The sequence below is a fragment of the Chanodichthys erythropterus genome, chromosome 24, assembly GCF_024489055.1.
Source record: "Chanodichthys erythropterus isolate Z2021 chromosome 24, ASM2448905v1, whole genome shotgun sequence".
NCBI classification, from domain to species: domain Eukaryota; kingdom Metazoa; phylum Chordata; class Actinopteri; order Cypriniformes; family Xenocyprididae; genus Chanodichthys; species Chanodichthys erythropterus.
Genome location: NC_090244.1, coordinates 4,527,556 through 4,544,219, shown reverse-complemented (window position 1 = coordinate 4,544,219; position 16,664 = coordinate 4,527,556). Strand labels below are relative to the sequence as shown.

At 41.8% G+C, this 16,664-nt stretch overlaps 1 pseudogene; it reads right to left on the bottom strand.

Moving 5' to 3' along the window:
- Positions 1-219: 219 nt before the first annotated feature.
- Positions 220-16,628, bottom strand: LOC137015498 (von Willebrand factor A domain-containing protein 5A-like; annotated as a pseudogene).
- Positions 16,629-16,664: the final 36 nt, after the last annotated feature.

Here is a 16,664-nt window from a genome sequence, read left to right as displayed (position 1 = left end):
AGCTGTATACCACACAATGGCAAACTTTTGAAAGTTAGAGTAGTACAGAAGCTAGATGTGAAAATGAAGGTAAGTAAAAGCATGAAACAGATAAAGTGTTTTAATAGAATTGATTCACAAGGAAGTGCCTTTTGACTTTGTACCTCATTGTGATGAAACCATGAATGAGGAGAACAAGATTTCAAATAACACAATGTTGTATTCCTTTAAATCTGTTTATATAGTAAAACCTTTATTAGATGGAAAGGCAAACATGAAGTATTTCTCTTCTCTTTTATTACATGAAAAAGAGTAACAGAGAGTATTTAAATATTTTTGTACTTTAATATTAGTCTTTGCATAAGTTGCATTCACGTTTGCGTTTGAACATGATCATTTTCAGCACATAAACATGATTCTGTTGCTGTGTGAAAGTATCCTCAGTGATTGAGGACTCGTTCAACAGCGTTAGTAAATCACTGATGCACAAAAATCTGAGAGAAACAAGAAAAGGTTAATGAATAATCTGATTAAAAAAAATGAAACATGATCTAGCCAGTGAATTTAAGATTTTACACAATATGGTGTTGATTTATTTTAAGCTAAGTAAGAAGAAAATTAATGAAACACAAACATAAACAGCAACAGTTCTTCTGACGGCATGTGGAAACACTGACGTCTTCAGATTCCCAGAGTCTCTTCGGTCACCTGACATCCGAGCAGGGCATTCCCCACACACACACACTGAGACAGATCACCCACTGAAACACACACACACTCAAATCATCAGTGTGTGTCACAGAACTGAAGATATCTGAACGAATGTGTTCTGGAATGGAGATCCCACCTTTCTGAGAGCCGATCCATGACGCTGCCTTCATGGCCACAAACTGCCACTCGACCTGCTGCTCTATTTTACAGCCGTATAACCAGATCAGAGCCAGGAGAGTGGCCCATACTGACCCATCCACCTGTGTACAAACCATCATCCACTGCATTTGTTACTGGACACTGGACACAATCATCGCTGTCTTATTATTTCATCACATCTCTCACCTGTGCTGGTTTCTGATTGGTCAGCTCATCCTCCGTCTTCCCAAACACATCAGCCAGTGTGGCGTCCAGCTCCCAGCAGCCTGACGCCTTTTGGAGAGAAACCAGCTGGAGAAACGGGTCCTTTGGGGGATCAGGAGCGGCTGAACACACACACACACACACACATTCGTAAACTGTAATTCTCTTACTTATGGCTTTTAAATCACAATATTTTCACATCAACCTTTGTAAATAATTAAGTAACATTTTCTGCCCAGGTCTAAACATAATTAAAGTACTTGTTTTTTTTGTTGTTGTCTTTTTACAATTTGTAATAATTTTTTTTTTTACAATTTTAATAAGTTTAGATTTACAAATACCTTTTTTTGCGTCAAGTATGCAGTAGCAATCTGTGTCAGCATCTGTGTAACAAGGAAAGAAAACTAAACAAGTCAGTGGCCTATAATTATAAGGGATCTGCAGTTTTTTGGTGGATCAGACTCATAAAAAATGTATAAATGAATGTGATACTAATTACTCGGTTTCACACACAAAAAACAACAGACACTATATTTTTCCAAACTGCACAGAAAATATAAATAAAACAACTTTGGTGCAGTCTAAAATCTGTAAAGATGTAGTTCTCTACTTCTATGAATCTTTCTGCAGGTTACATCATTACACCACCCAAACATTCAAAAATGTAAATTCTGTCATGAATTATTCAACATCAGCAATCCCGGTGGTTAGTTTTTGTGAGTGAGCATAAGAGTCTTCATCTTTTCCCTTTCCCAGAATCTGAACATCTGAGGACACAGTGGATTCATTTTATTTTTGAAGGTAATGTTCCTCCATACACCTAAATTAATTTATGTCTGCGCAAATCATTTTACATCAGACTGCTTTGTGAACAAATGTCAATACAAAACACAGGATTTGCTAAAAAGTTGTTACTCAAGGATGGATCAGTACCAATTGTTCGTAAACTATTAGACTGAGGTGCATTTACCTGGCAGTGACCCAAGGATCGGTGGTGCACATCGTCTGGCTACAGACAGAGAAACCAAAGGTCAGAACAGATTCAGATCTGGACAAACAGGAACAGAGAACAGACACATCCAAAGAACTGACACATCCAAAAGAACTAACAAACAAGAAAAGCTTTGGAATTGGGAAGAACTGATATAGGAATTAGTCCTGTTAGCAGGATACAAGTGCTGCATTACAAGACATGTTGCTGACAGGCTCTGCTTTGAATTAACTGTATGTTTTGTTTGAAGAATATTGAAGAAGGACAATGTCATATCAACAACTAGTTAGTAACTACACAGAGTTAAAGGATACCTATTATGCAAATCATTTTACACCAGACTGCTTTGTGAACGAATGTCAATACAAAACATAGGATTTGCTAAAAAGTTGTTACTTAAGGATGGATCAGTACCAACTGTTCATAAACTATTAGACTGAGGTGCATTTACCTGGCAGTGACCCAAGGCGGCGTCTTTTTAATCGTGCGCCTACAGACAGAAAACCAAAGGTCAGAACAGATTCAGATCTGGACAAACAGCCAAGAACTGACACATCCAAAAGAACTAACAAACAAGAAAAGGTTTGCAATGGGGAAGAACTGATTTAGGAATTGGTCATGTTAGCAGGATTCAAGTGCTGCATTACAAGACATGTTGCTGACAGCCTTTGCTTTGAATTAACTAAGTTTAGTTTAAAGAACATTGAAGAAGAAGAATGTCATATCAACAACTAGTCAGTAACTACACTGAGTTAAAGGGGACCTATTATGCAAATCATTTTACACCAGGCTGCTTTATGAATGAATGTCAATGCAAAGGTACAATACAAAACAGGTTTTGCTAAAAAGTTGTTACTCAAGGATGAATCAGTAAACTGCTCATGATCCAGCTCACAGTCTCCAGAGCGATACTTGGTATGGCAGTAATGAAGGTGCGAGCACTTTATTACAGTTCATCGGAGTTGATTTACTGATATAAAGCTTTCCAGTTTATTAAGCACCCCCGAAAAGAAATCAGGTCTGTATATATTTGTTTACTTTTAGTTGTAACAAGTGTTTCTGTGTACTTCGCTGTGTATGTTGATGATAATGCAAGGGAGAGAAAGTTTATGGATAATTTTTTAATGTTTTATTAAGCTCTTACATTGTCGAATCGTTTGTGTGAAGTACAATAAATGTCATAAAACTTATCAGCAGGGGTGCCTGCAGGATTTTATCTCAGTACCGCACAACTAGAACCACTGCCCCCCCCTCTTTTTTTTTTTTTTTTTACAAATTAAATAAATCATTGCTTTGGTAGGGACGATCTAATGCTGTACAAATCGAGTGATCGACTGTCTCTTTCCTGTTCCCCACTTAGAAAATCTGATGCACGTAACTGCACTCTGATGTGCTTGTGTAGATAGATGCTTTTTTAATTTTTTTTACGTTATCTCTGATCAGCTTTGTTCCAATTGTTTTCGGAGAAACATGTGATTAACAACAACATTTTTTTCCCAGTCAGCTTCACTTTGCGTGTCAGAAGCCAGACCACTATTATTTGGAAGTTCAAGTTCTTTTACTAAACATTTTAAATAGGTTGGCCTTTATAAGCCTGTGGCTTATATTACATCATTACATGTTCTGTCAAACAGTATAAAAACAATAAAATAACAGAACAATTTACTTTGCTCAAACATCTCAGTATGTATTATTAGTATTATTGTTTTTGTTGATCCATTTCATTTATTGGCAAACTTCAATATGTGAATGATATTATCAGAAAACTAAACACATTTAGCGTTGTCAGGCTTTTATTTGTGCTTAATGGATGAAACATCGGAGCACTCAGGTTTATGGCTGCTGTCAATTTTACGTACCACAAATTTTACGTACCAGTTTTCTACACTCTTTATGCTTTGGAACCTTTCCCGAAACATTTAGAGAATAGCTTCAAAGATTTAGGAGGCTTCATTTCTCCATGCCTACTCAATAGTTTTAGGCCTTTTTGCAAATATTTCAATCGAATTTAGTTGTTTTATAGAGCGTTTACTCATTTTGAGCCTGTTTTTAAACTTTAACTATCTGTAACGTCATTTTTCATGTGTGGAAAAAACGACAAAACTAAACTAGCCAATCAGATTTCTTTTCACCCATATCCCAATGCCCACCCATGCACGCACACACACATTTGACTTTACAACACACAAAAACGCAAACCTTTATTTATTCTCATACCCTCTTTTTTGTCATGAGTGTACACAGGTAGATTTTCATAATCAATTTAAAAATTATGTAAAAAATAAAAACGGCATTAATTAGCGCCCTCTCATGGTACGTACAGTGTGTACACCCGTACGGCTGCAGGCGCCACTGCTTATCAGTAAAGTTTTGGCCATCATTCGGACGGGGACTGGTATAACAAGCTTGTACTAATAAAGGATAAAAGCAAGATGACACCATACTTTATAACTGCAATTAAACTATACCTGTTCTATCCCCATGCAGCATACTGTATATTCTCAGTTTCTAACATTATTAGTGCATTCTGACTGACTCCTGACACAGGACAATGAGATCTTGAAGCTCCGCCCTCTTAGGCCAGGAGCAGCAGCTCATTTGCATTTAAAGGGACACACAATAAAACGGCAAGTTTTTGCTCCTACCCAAAAAGTAGCAATTTTAACATGCTATAAAAAATTATCTGTGTATTTTGAGCTAAAACTTCACATACACACTCAGGGGATATCAGAGACTTATATTACATCTTGTAAAAGGGGCATAATAGGTGCCCTTTAAGAAACACAATTAGTTCAAAACAATAATTTCTTCAAATATTTCAGACTTTACTATTTTACAAAACTATTAGACTGAGGTGCATTTACATGGATCTTTCTTAGGGATCGCTGCTTTCAATTGTCTGGCTACAAACAGACCAAACCAAATGTCAGAACAGATTCAGATCTGGACAAACAGCCAAGAACAAACACATCCAAAAGAACTAACAAACAAGAAAAGGTTTGCAATAGGGAAGGACTGATTTAGGAATTGGTCATGTTAGCAAATTCAAGTGCTGCATTACAAGACATGTTGCTGACAGCCTCTGCTTTGAATTAACTGTATGTTTTGTTAGTTTTGAGTTAAATGTATGAGCATAAGAGTCTTCATCTTTTCCCTTTCCCAGAATGTGAACCACTGAGGACGCAGTGGATTAATTTTATTTTTGAAGGTAATGCGCCTCCATATACCTAAATTTGTTTATGTCTGCGCAAATCATTTTAAAACAGACTGCTTTGTGAACGAATGTCAATACAAAACACAGGATTAGACTGAGGTGCATTTACCTGGCAGTGACCCATAGAACGGTGCTGCACATTGTATTGCTACAAACAGAAAAACCAAATGTCAGAACAGATTCAGGACAAACAGCCAAGAACAGACACATCCAAAAGAACTAACAAACAAGAAAAGCCTTGCATAGGGAAGGACTGATATGGACATATTTGGCTCAAACTGATTTAAGTATAAACTAAAGAGCAAGACCCTTTATTTGCTTTTTGTTTTGTTCATCAATAAACACAATTCAAAAATACTCCCATATAAAATGTGACATTAGAGCTGTTGTTGTTGCTAAACTGGATGTCATCAGAATGTTGTGGCATTTGTCTTAGCAAGCAGGCACAAGACCCACACAGATTGAAAAGAACCACTTACCACATCCTCCGTAAAAGAAATAAAACGTACATTTCACATCGTAATGAGGTCAACTCAAATGTATTCAACTGAAAATCTGAATGAAACTAAAATCCTTGTGGGCAGGGAAATGCAGAATATCTGAATATCTGTCTGAATATCTCATTATGAGAGAAATGTTTTTCTCTAATACACACTGCTCACAATTAATCATACCCTTTTATTCAATACTTTTTGCAACCACCTTTTCCCAAGATAACAGCTCTGAGTCTTCTTCTATAACGCCTGATGAGTTTGGAGAACATCTGACAAGAGATCAGAGATCATTCCTTCCTATAGAATCTCTCCAGATCCTTCAGATTCACAGTTCCATGTTGGTGCTTCTTCTCTTCAGTTCACTCCACTCATTTTCTTTAGGGTTCAGGTCAGGGGACTGGGACGGCCATGGCAGAAGCTTGGTTTTGTGCTCAGTGACACATTTTTGTCTTAGTTTTGATGTTTGTTTTGGATCATTGTCCTGATGGAAGATCCAGCCACAGCCCATTATATGACTTCTAACAGGGACAGTCAGGTTTTGATTTTTTATCAGTTAGTATTTGATAGAATCCATAATACCATGTATCTGAACAAGATGTCCAGGACCTCTAGCAGAAAAATATTAAATATATAGCCGTATATTTTATTGTACGCATGGAGTACTTTTTACCCCTGTGTGCACCAAACCCATCTTAAGTTTTTTTTTTTCATCTGACCATAGGACATTTGAAAAGTAACTGACACTACTGGAACTTCAAACGGGATGGGTTCTATGGTCAGATGAAATAAAAAATTTGCTTTTTTAGCAGCAAACACTCAAGATGGGTTTGGTGCACACAGGGGTAAAAAGTACACCACGTGTACAATTAAATATACTGTTATATCTTTAATGTTGTGGGCTTATTTGTCTGCTGGAGGTCCTGGACATCTTGATCAGATACATGGCATCATGCATTCTATCAAATACCAACTGATAAAAAATCAAAACCTGACTGTCCCTGTTAGAAGTCATATAATGGGCTGTGGTTGGATCTTCCATCAGGACAATGATCCAAAACAAAAAAATGTGTCACTGAGCACAAAATGAAGCTTCTGCCATGGCCGTCCCAGTCCCCTGACCTGAACCCTAAAGAAAATGAGTGGAGTGAACTGAAGAAAAGAAGCACCAACATGGAACTGTGAATCTGAAGGATCTGGAGAGATTCTATATGAAGGAATGGTCTCTGATCTCTTGTCAGATGTTCTCCAAACTCATCAGGCGTTATAGAAGAAGACTCAGAGCTGTTATCTTGGCAAAAGGAGGTTGCAAAAAGTACTTAATAAAAGGGTATGATTAATTGTGAGCAGTGTGTATTAGAGAAAAACATTTCTCTCATAATGAGATTTCCCCCCCCATTTAAAATTATTATTCTCCAATGAAAGGCTGGATTTTTGTAGATTTCTTAAATAAAAGATCAAAAGTATTAACGATGCAGATTTATTTTCACAGCCTTCTTTGGTCATATTTACCAAGGGTATGAATAATTTTGAGCACGACTGTATATATTTATATACAGTCGTTATATATATATATATTTAAGGAATTACGTGGAAATGCACATATGGACTGGCCGTGGGCAGTACGCATATGGAGTCCCTGGGATGGCTCCAGCCTAGAGATAGGGGGAGACTCATCTGACAGATGACAGCAGAGCTGGCTCTGCTAAGAGAAAGACGCAGGCTCATCGTGGGGAGTTTGACCGTGGACAATACACATATGGGACCACTCACATGGAGGGGTCACGACATATATCAGTTCAAGGACTCCCCCGTGTCCCAGGTCAGTATATTCGGTGACGCGGTCGAGAGCTTTGCCCAGCAGTTCTCGGCCACACAGAAGCAGGCTGAGGCTATCAAACACGTCCTGCCCCGGCGGCCAGACAGCAGGGAACCGGCCCGCTCAGAACCCAGCCAAGCCAGGTGGCAAGAGATCAAGGAAGCGTTCCTAAGACAGGTGACCTGGAGGAGAGGATGTCAGCTCTTCAGGAGATGATGCCTGCATCTCTCCCTCCCCCGGAGGTGGGCCAGGGGGAATTTGTGTCTTGTCTTGTCCCGCCGCTGGCTCTCCAGAGTCCAGCGGTACCCACTTTCTCACAAAAAGAGCTGTTTCCCAATCCTTCAGGTCCTAAGAGGGCACAGCTGGCAGAGTGTGAGGCCCCACCTCGCCACTCTCAGCCCCCTCTCACTTCGCCACCAGGTCCTAATGTGTTGGTCGAGGCCACCTCCCATGTGCCGTCTACCATACACACTGCCACCTTGCAGAGTTCAACCCCACTTCGGGGCGCTATGCTGTCCGAGTCGGGTCCCAGCACTCTGCTTCACTGCCCCATGCCCGGTACGTCTGTGGTGCCTTTAGTCCCGCTGGCTCGGTGTCTGGAAGCCTGGCTAGCGCTTCCCCGTCCGCTGGCTCATTCGTACCATCAGACTCAGCTATGCGATTCAGTTCGCCCGGTGTCCCCCGGTGTTTAAGGGTGTCCATTACACTTGCGTGTCCCTGGACAATGCACCTGTTCCCTGGGCGGAGATTGCTGTCCTCCTGGTGAAGGATGCAATCGAGCCGGTCCCTCCAGCCGATATGGAGTTAAGGTTCTTCAGCCCCTACTTCATTGTACCCAAGAAGGGTAGTGGGCTATGGCCAATCCTGGATCTGCGCGTTCTGAATCGGTCCCTTCACAGGCTGCCGTTCAAGATGCTTACACAGAAACGCATTTTCGAATGCAGCCGTCCCCAGGATTGGTTTGCAGTCATCGACCTGAAGGACGCGTACTTTCATGTTTCGATTCTGCCTCAACACAGGCCCTTTCTACGGTTCCTTCAGGCTGGCCCTGGCACCCCGTGTGCGTAGGCGGCCGTTGTTCCACTCAAGGAACAGGGCGTTTGCATTCTCAACTACCTCAACAACTGGCTCATTCTGGCCAGCTCACGGGAGCAGTTTTGCGAACACAGGGACACCTTAGCCGGCTGGGTTTTCTGGTCAACTGGGACAAGAGTAAACTCGCCCCCGGGCAGAGGATTTCTTATATCGGTGTGGAGCTGGACTCGGTCGCCTGGACAGCACGCCTCACCGAGGAGCACGTCCAGTCAGTGTTGAACTGCCGTAGTACGCTCAAACGTAGGACAGCGGCCCCACTGAAACCTTTTCAGAGGTTCCTGGGCCATATGGCATCTGCAGCTGCAATTCACACCACTCGGATTGCTTTATATGAGGCCGCTTCAGCATTGGCTTCATGGTCAAGACCACCCTGGGGCATATCCATGAGCGCTTTGGCCTGATAGACCTGTAACAGGGTCATGGCATGCAGGGCAGAGGCGGCCTGCCCGCAGACTCTGTATGCTTTCTCTGTCAAGCCTGACGAAAATTTACAGGCCCGGGATGGGAGACGTGGTTCACCGCGCCAGCCAGCGGCCATTGGACACAGTTGCATCGCTATGGCTTGCTCAACTGGGGGGATCCCAGCGTACGCCTTGGCCTCCTTGCCATCCAGAGTGGTGAAGGCGGAGGAGGGGCTAGGCCTGGCACGAATGCTATATGGTGTTCTCCAAGACTTATTCACCTCCTCATGCTGGTCCTCAGTGCCCCGCCCTGGTTCCATTCTTCCCAGAGGTGCAAGAGAAACCAATCCTCCAAACGAGAAGGTTCGGGACGCAGTGGAGAATTCCAGATGAGCCTGAACTTCTCGATGGCCTGGGAAAGCATAGCCATCAACTCGGGATCGGGCTCGGGCAACGCAACACTCCCAGAAGGAGGCAACGCAGCCGAGTCTTCATCTCCCGAGGACTCCTGCTCACCTTCCGATGCCGCAATCGACATCTGATCATCCGCCGGTGCACCAAAGGAAATGACTGGTCGCTCAACAGAGGGACCAGCACAATCCTCTGGTAACACCACAGGCTGCAGTGTTGCAGAGGGGACAGGGGCCCGCGGAGCAGGGAAGCCCTGACCTTAATCCTCAAGTCACCCTGCCCACATGCTGCCGTGCCGCTCCCCAGGCCGGAGCCAGAGAAAATGGCCATACGGGGCATAGGGGAGGGGACCCCCGCCCCTTGAGAACCAAGGAATGAGAGTCTAGACCTCAACACTGAGTGAGAACATGAACTATCCACAAAAGCTGCCTCAGCATGCTGAACACCCAGGCATGTGACACAGCGCATGACACTTAATAAACGTGACATGCACGTCAAGTTCATCTGTGGCCATAAATTCCACTGTTGTTGCCCTAAAAAAAGCATTCGTCACCAAATGTAAAATCTATATGATAAGAACATCCTTTTTGAAATTATAATAAAAACAGAAACAGACAACCTCACAAGTTCACGATGAGAGCACTAACCGTGTGTGGGCACTCTTCTCTTCAGCATGGGTCCTTTCAGAGTCTGTCTGCTGTCTTTATTAATGGCAATGAAGGCTGTATGAACACTGCTCACTCCTGCCTGAACACTGAGCTCCACTATCCTGCTCCTGATGCCATCAACATCTGCATCACCTGACCTCTCCTCCTGCTCCAGAGAACGGATCAGGATTTGAGCCGCCAGCCGGTGAATGGCCAACCTGAGCAACATGGCAGAAAACAGTGCTTACTGGGATTTAAAGGAACACTCCACTTTTTTTGAAAATAGGCTCATTTTCCAACTCCCCTAGAGATAAACAGTTGAGTTTTACCATTTTCAAATCCATTCAGCCAATCTCCAGGTCTGGAGGTACCACTTTTAGCATAGCTTAGCATAGTTCATTGAATCTGATTAGACCATTAGCATCTCGCTCAAAAATGACCAAAGAGTTTCGATATTTTTCCTATTTAAAACTTGACTCTTCTATAGTTACCAAGACTGACATAAAATGAAAAGTTGCGATTTTCTAGGCCGATAAGGCTAGGAACTATACTCTCATTCCGGCATAATAATCAAGGAACTTTGCTGCCGTACCATGGGTGTAGGGATGTGCGGTATACCGGTACTGGAAAAATACAGGTATTTATTATATTTCAAACAGTACAATATCATAATTTTGGTATTTTATGCGTTGCTGTTCCGAAGTTCACCGTTAGGCTGCAGTGTGCTACTCAAACAGACGCAAAACCAGCAAATGCGGCAACAGAACAACACACGATGGCTCTAACAGATAGTTAATTCTACACACCTGAAACTAATCGACAAAGACAGCAGTAGGAGTGAAATATGGCATTTCTTTGCCTACAAAAGTGATGGTAAAGGTGAAGCAACAGACCTCAATGCACCAATCTGCAAATGCTGCTTTAAATCATGTGTTACCACGAGAGCCAGCACATCAAATCTAGCAAAGCACTTGTCACTTGCTCATCCCGATTTGTTCAAAGAGTTCAGAGATCGACAGGTGAGTCCATTCAACTGATTTAATTTAGACTTTTATTCACAACACTGATCAGCACATGCACATACATAAGAGCTTATCAAACGGTAAACACGAAAGCTCAAACATGCGTGCGTGACATGCTAGAACCAATGAAGTTTAGTTCTTATTATACTTGCACTTGTTGCAAACAATCATATACAGTATGAACCCATTTAAATTGGGTTACTTCAGTTTTTTTCCAAAATTAAAATTTAACCTTTGTTCCCTGTAGGTTTTTTGTTGTTTGTTTGTTTGTTTGTTTGTTTTACATACATTTTGTTTGCACTATGTGATAAAAGAAAAAGATAAAAGATTTTTTTTTTTCTAAAATCAAAAATCAAACCATATTCCCTGAATGTAGGTTTTGTTACATTTTATTTGCCCATTTGTTACTGCAGAGTTTTAAGCAGTTTATTAATAAAATTGTTTAAATTCCCTTATCTTTTGAGGCTGGTTATTTGTCACCTATGATATCAATTTAGTATCGATACCGAAATATTAGTACCAAAGCCAAAATTGTGGTATCGGAACATGGGTGCAGCAGGCGCAATGATATTACGCAGCGCCTGTGACCCCCTGTTTGCACAGGGAGTGTGCCTTGCAACCATGGAAACATTTGTGAGAGACGCGTAATATCATTGCGCCTGCTGCACCCATGGTACGGCAGCAAAGTTCCTTGATTATTACGCCGGAATGAGAGTATAGTTCCCAAATAGTTTTAAATAGGAAAAATGTAGAAACTCTTTAGTCATTTTTGAGCGAGATGCTAATGGTCTAATCAGATTCAATAATCAAGGAACTTTGCTGCCATAACATGGGTGCAGCAGGTGCAATGATATTATGCAGCGTCCCTCACAAATGTCTCCATGCTTGCAAGGCATGCTCGCTGTGCAAGCAGGGGGTCACAGGCGGTGCATAATATCATTGCACCTGCTGCACCCATGTTATGGCAGCAAAGTTCCTTGATTATTACGCCGGAATGAGAGTATAGTTCCTAGCCATATCAGCCTAGAAAATCACAACTTTTCATTTTTAGTCAGTTTTAGTACACGATGTAACTACAGAAGAGTCAAGTTTTAAATAGGAAAAATATCGAAACTCTTTGGTCATTTTTGAGCAAGATGCTAATGGTCTAATCAGATTCAATGAACTATGCTAAGCTATGCTAAACGTGGTACCGCCAGACCTGGAGATCGGCTGAATGGATTTGAAAACAGTAAAACTCAACTGTTTAACTCTAGGGGAGATGGAAAATGTGTTCCTTTAATGTTATATTACATAAAAAATGCATGCATTTCGTAGGTACTTTTTTCCAAAGGGACATTGCATCCTGGGAATCAAACCCATGAACCTGGCATTGCAAGTAGGGTTGGGTACTGAACTTGGTACAAATCTGAATTACGTCAGTACTACAGAATACCGATTCACATTAAAACAATCAGTGCCAAATTTCAATACCTGAGAATACATCTGGGCTCGAGAGTAAGGTACGTTAGAAAGAGAGACCATGCGATGTCACTCCAGCAGCTTGTTCAAACACAACATACAGCGCAATGACTAAATGTTCTGAAGTGTGGTTACATTTCACAAAACAAGATGTAGCCAACGCTATTTGCAATATGTCCATAAAAATGTGCTTAATCCAGAATGTATATGATCCGCATTGGGAGAATTGTTAATCTCATTGCGGCGTTCCATGCAGAAACCACTCTCATCAATACCATGTTGTTACATACTAAATATTGTTACAGTCATATTTTCCATGTATTGTTCAGAAACGGTCTTTCGTGACATTTTAATTCTATGTAATGCGATCTCATGCAATCTACAGCGCACACAGTGTGCTCACACTATGCCCTGGACAGGAGACGCTGTGACGTCATGTGACAACGCTGGAGGTTGTAGGGATGGTTTTGGGAGGTAGAGAGAGGATTTATTTTGTCTAGAGTGAAATGTTTTTTAAATAAATAACAAAATGCTGAAATTGAGAGGTTTGGACTTTTATTTCACTGAAATAAATATTTCTAATATTAAAGTTTTATATTACTGAAAAAAATGTACTAGCTTTGAAAAAGGTCTACTAGCAAACTACTGATGTCACTCCAATGAATGCATTTCTGTTTATGTGTGTGTGTGTTACCCTGTTTTCTCAGTTGGTTTGAGGCAGAAGTGGAGCTGGTTTGTTACTGGTTGATCTTTAAGACTGTATTTGACTGTCACTGTTCCCTCAGAACCTCCTGAACTCTATAAGAGAGGAAATTTTTTTATCATTTAAACAAATGAGAGACACTGGTCTCTTATTCTCATTAAAGAAACACATGCTACATCATCTCACCTCTCCTTTAAGTTGGGCATAAATGAGTGACCTTTGACCCTGGAAGAGCACATTGATGGGTGGAGACAGTGTGTCAACAGTAATGCCATCTGGAAGGGTCCAATCCACAGAGATATTAACCACAGCGGGCTGCAGCGCAAACCTGAGGGACTGCATCACCTGATATAGTTTGAAGAGAAAGAGAAACCATTGAGACATGTGACTAGGAAACATTTGAGCCTGTGAAATCCAGTGGAGAGCTTTACTTTGGGCTGCATGCGGTCGGTGCCTGTGATGAACTGAGCGTGACCAGATCCCTCCCTGGCCATTCCTGTGATGAGGGCGGTACTTGCACCCTCACCAATCCCGAATGAGAAACACCTGAACACACAATAAACTCTGTTAGCGTAAGTGATGAAGATATGAATGATGGGAAGATCAAACCCAGTAGACCTTTACCTGTGAGAGTGAGCATGATGTTTCACCAGGTCCAGCACCTCTTTAGTGTTAAACACCTCTCCATCAGTGAAGATGAACAGCTGAAGAGAGAAAAACATCTGAGTCATAAGCCTCGTTTATACTTTAACACCAATGTCAATGAGTAGTTGAGGTGTTGTTGTACCTGCCTGGGGTGGTCTGGGTAACAGGGCTGACTGTAGATGTGTTTTAGAGGCTCTAAAATCTCTGTGCCGCCCAAGTCTGCTTTCATTTCCTTCACTCTCTTCAGAGCCTGATCCATTGTGTCCTGATTGTATTCGACACTCTGACTGCAAATAAAAAACACAATGCTATCTTTCCTCTCACACATTTCTAAACTGAATATCTATGAATGAAGATCTAGTTACTAACGGGTAGAAGGACTCAAAATTAGAGCCAAATCCATAGATATTGAAGTAGCATCCCATGGGCAGACTCTTCAACAGTAACAGCAGAGTGTCCTATAGAGAGACATGGACAGGTAATGAAACTCAATATGATTCTATGGACTTTCATCAAGCACATTCATGGGGCCTCATTTAAAAAGACATAGATAGAATGATCCTCTATCTGAATGTACGACAGTTTCCAAAATGTATCAAATTCAAAAAATTCCAATTTATTAAGCATCCATATGCTTCTGTTCCTAAATGTATCCCAGAAAAAGTATGGCATTTGTCATTATGGGCAAGAAAAGCCTAGCAATCTGGTTGTGAACTGAGTTTTATTTTGTTTAAATGTATCTCATCTGAACACATTCTAATAAATACACATCCTGGCATGCAAACATCCAGTTTTTAATCTTAAATCTTACCTTTGCACTTTCAATGCGCTTCTGTGCCCCATTCCCCTGATCCATCATGTCATCCATACTGCCTGATCTGTCCATCACAAAAACAAACTCTCCTTGAATCACTTCCTCTGGGAACTCTGGGTACAAACTTATCATGACCACTGGGTCCCTCATCAGAGAGCCTGAAATAGAGAGAGAGTCAGTGACAGCTTGATCACTCAATCCCATAATCCCAGTGAGCTGCAGGTCATACCTGATGGGGCAGTGGCCACTCCTGCACTCCACTATAGCAGAGGGCTGATGGGTATCCTGATAGTACACAAACAGCTCAACGTCCTTATCAAACATGTGACCAGGACTCAGATTCACCTACACACATAAAAACACATGCATCAAACTGCTGTGCTCACACATCCAGATAAACACATGAAGACACACAGTACCGTTGCCTGAGTGTGATCAGAGTGGAGGAACACTAGAGGATCCAGAGTGCAGCTGGACTCTAGTTTGGAGATGGGCTTTGGAGAGCTCACATGGACACTGAGAGTCAGCGTGTAGGGAACAGATCCACATCCTGATGAAATCTCTGAGACTATACCAGCAGCTGAACCTGACACACACACACACACACACACACAGAGTGTGTTAGAATCAGCTTCTCTCCACTAATAAAGTGTGTGTCAGCAGCTGCTGTAGTACCTGCTGGTGTGTATCGGGGGTTGAGTACAGCCGGCAGACAGAAGCGCAGCGAGTGGTCGGCCTGCACAGCGAGCTCGGTGACGTAGATGATGGTGACGGCAGCGCTCTGACCCGGCGACAGACACCCGACACTCAGTCTGAACACATCAGGACTCTCTTTGCTTTCTTCCAACAGAAACGCCTGCTGACCCGAACTCACAGCATCATCATAACGATCCCTCGCCTGTGAGACACAATTTTGTTATATGGTGCACAGTAAAAACATATGCAAATAAGCTTCCAGCAGACTTATATTTGGACTCACGGTTTCTCTTTCTTGCACCTCTGCCACAATCTCCTGCTCTCCGATCTTGGCACTGAAGTGGCAGACAGCAGCATCAGCAGGCAGAGGGAAGACGAACAAGGCCTCCAGGGGGCGCTCTTCCTCATTCACATACTGCAGAGTGGAGGAGACTGTGGCTACATGATCCTGAACCCGAACCTCCACTGAGATGCTCTTCAGAGGCACTGAGTCACACAAACCAACACAACAAATAATCCTCAAATACAGCTCTTTGATAAAAATAACATCTGTTAGACTTTCTACATTAACATGAAAACTCGAACGTGCAACTTAGATATAATTAAAAATTCAAATCTACCTTCACTATAAAATAATACTGAGATAAAGTCCTCGCTAAAAAACTTACCTGTTACACTACAGTTCACCCAAATCGGCTATTAAAAAATGAAATCGGAAAGAGTAAAAGTAAAAAGGTGACTTCATACCTGGTTCATCTGTCGCAGTCACAAGACCGCAGTTCACCATTTTCACCCTCCGTTAGATGAACTGACTAGATGATCTACTTCGAAAGCGAAAGTAAGTGAAAAATCCGAAATACTGCCTTTAAACCTGCCTTAAATCGTCGCAGAAGACTCGTTTAATGAGTTAATCAGTGTTTCTGATCAAATTACCGAATGTTTGGGGAAGAAAGGCCGCTTTCTGAAAGTTGACACGCGCTGCTGTAGCATCAGTCAGAAGATCGTTGACTGACTGTGTGGAAGACGCGTCGTGCTATTTTGACTCATGAATATTAATTAAGTGCTGTTATTTCTATGCCAAACTAATTTTCCATACACGGTAGCCCAACTAACAGAATTTTGGAACGTGAAAAAAAAGGAACGTGTTTTAAAGGTATAATGTTCCTCAAATGTTCTTTCAACTTAATTTTGGTTTAAAATT